The following is a 2,781-nucleotide window of genomic DNA, read 5'->3' on the forward strand; positions in this document are numbered from 1 at the left end:
CATGAACACTTCAAAAATTATAAATACGTTAGATATGTATCAATGCCCTTTGATATACGGTTTGGATAGCGAAGGTTTCCCTGCATTTTTCGTAAGGACTGACCCTGAGTTATCGAACCCACAAGAGCATTTGCACTACGACAGTGACTCTAACAAGTTCTTGCGAGTGAATTAAAATCCAGTTTTTGTAAATCGGACCTTAACAAACTTAGGGGTGTAAACACTAGAATTAAAATAGGCATGGATATGATGTCTTGATTCTTACATTATTTGTGTTCGGGACCATCATGATATTAATTTATGCTCTAAAATTATTCCAATTGACGTTTCAACAAACTATATTAATTTGTGAACAAAAAATATCATAACATATATACTTTTCTTGCGGGTATCATACATATAAATTATGTCCTCTATTGATGAACACACATTGAAACAATATAAAAACTAAAAAATCCAAATTAAAAATAGTGATGATAAAAGTAGAAAGAAGCAAGAAAAAATAGAAATGATGAATGAAAAAGAAAAAGATCGGAAAGGAAAAGGAAAAAACATGAAGAAGAAAAACAGCACCAGGCCATTTAATGACCCGGCCCGGGTGGTGGAGAGGTTCACGGAACGCGTCGGCCGGCAAACGGCCTGCTCGCAGGTCGCTGTGAAGAAGATCATCCCGAAGTCACACATTTCTGGCCTCCGTTTCTTAATCGTGTCGGCCTCGTTGTTGGCCCATAGGTTCTCCAACTGGCGCGGCAGACCGTACCCACCAGGCGTAGCATCTCAGTTCCCGCCAATTTGGCTGTTCTGGCGCGAAGACTAGTCGACGCATTTTCCCGTGGAAAGTAGTAGTACCAGCCTGGACGCGTCTTCCCTGCTCAAGACATTTTCTAGCTCACCTAAAAAAAACTAGCGGACGCGGCAAGCATCAGACGGTTCTTCTGTTTTTCTCCTTCCGTGCATTATTTTTTCCACATAAAAAAATGCAAATACGAGTTGACAATCTATACTCTCTTTTCCCTTTATCATAAGGCGAGTGATAGGCGCCGGTGCGCCGGCCCAAATTTGGGCCGGTCGCTGCGCTACTGCACGATACGTCACTTTTAAACCGTACGATCTCGTTCATCTAAACAAAAAGGAAAAAAAGAAAAGGGGACAGAGCCTAGCGCAATCGCTCATCCTCATCCGGTTGCGCTCCTCCTCATCCGCGCTCGCCGTCGGTTTGCTTGTGCCGGCGCGCCAGAGGTCGCTATCGCCGCGCTGACCGCCCCATGGTTGCAGCACGGGGGCACACCGTCCCATCTCCACCACCAGCCGCTGTTGCAGCTCCGCTACCACCGCCGTCCCCCGTCCGAGCAAATCGACTCCATGGTCATAGCTTTTTCATCTCGCCATCGCTGCTTATAGCTCCCGCCATTGAAGGTTGTAGCATCTACTGATGAAGGTTGTAGCATCACCTTCATCGTCCAACTCTGGTTTGACGCATCATCAGCTCCCACCACCATGTTCCAGCAAAAAAAACAAAATTCATCAGCAAAAAAGCCACTGTCACCGGTAGTAGCAAAAATCAAATACAGTTCCAACAAAATACATCACCGCCGTCGCCGCTGACTGTCGCAATGAAACACCTCGCCGAAGCAGCAAAAACTTTGTCGGTTGTAGCAAAACAAAAGGCCGGTTCCAGCAAAACGACTTGCCTGCTCGTCCGATTCCAGACCTGGTCGGTGTGGATGCAACTTATTCGCCGGCTGATTCCGTTGAAGCAAAAACATTAGCAGGTTCCAGCAAAAAAAGAAATCGGTTCCAACAAAAAAAACAGTGAAGAAAATCTGGTGGTTGATTTGTAGCAAAAAGGATTGCTATTTCCAACAAAAATAAAGAATGCTTCTAGCAAATAAATAACTCAGCAAGGAGACTCCAAGTGGTTCGATTGTAGGCTTGTAGCAAAACATAAAAGGTTGTAGCAAAAAGGATTGCTAATTCCAGCTGAAAAAAACATTGGTTCCAGCAAATAAAATCAACAGGGGATCCCAGTGGTTCGATTGTAGCAAACAAAAAAGCTAGTTCCAGCAAAACAGAACACTGGTTCCACCAAAATGCAACAAAAAGGCGCAGCTAAAATCACCACCTGCACGGTTGGTAGCTCTGAAGTTCGCCGGTTCCAGCTCCGGTTGCAACACCTCGCGGTGCTGGTTCAGCTCCGGATCAGGCGGTAGCCGGTGCACCAACGACTCGGCACGAGCCGCAGGTGGTTCCAGCTCCCGTGCTTGGCTCGCAACAAAAACGGAGTGAAGGTCATGCGGCTTGGAACAAGAGAGAGAGGATGGGATGTGGGACGCGGAGGTCGCCGGCGTCACTGGAATTTGCGGCAACGGCGGTCGTCGAGATTTGGGCCTAGTGCGCGTTGGATCTGGGGTTGATTTTTCGTAGAGCTGAGAGAAATGGATCGAGGGAACTGAATGGATAAGGTCTAGCACTAGTAAGAGATATGCCAGGGGAAAGGAAGGCGACGCGTGGAGCAGTGCGTGGGCCCAGTGCCAGGTAACGTGTCTCGTATACAATCTGCAATCGAACGCACGTGGCTCGACCGGCCGAACGCTCGGCCGGTCCGCCGTATAGAAACGTTTCCCTCATCATAACTGAAGTCTGGCTCCGTTTCGAAATTAATAATAACTGAAGTCTAGCACGCTCGATTGTCCAGTTGCCGCTGCCGGTCCCTTCTCATCCGCCGTATACTCTACCGCGACCGTCCTTTACTTATCCCGTAGTCTATGTCTCCTCCTTTTT

At 47.3% G+C, this 2,781-nt stretch overlaps 1 long non-coding RNA gene across 1 annotated transcript; it reads right to left on the reverse strand.

Annotated features, from left to right (window-relative positions):
* Nucleotides 1-990: 990 nt before the first annotated feature.
* On the reverse strand, nt 991-2,580 carry LOC123104427 (uncharacterized). Its single transcript, XR_006450330.1, has 2 exons — nt 2,123-2,580; nt 991-1,742 (listed from the first exon to the last, which is right to left on the reverse strand). It is a non-coding gene; the product is annotated as an uncharacterized lncRNA (long non-coding RNA).
* Nucleotides 2,581-2,781: the final 201 nt, after the last annotated feature.

Source organism: Triticum aestivum, chromosome 5A (genome assembly GCF_018294505.1).
Source record: "Triticum aestivum cultivar Chinese Spring chromosome 5A, IWGSC CS RefSeq v2.1, whole genome shotgun sequence".
Taxonomy (NCBI): Eukaryota; Viridiplantae; Streptophyta; class Magnoliopsida; order Poales; family Poaceae; genus Triticum; species Triticum aestivum.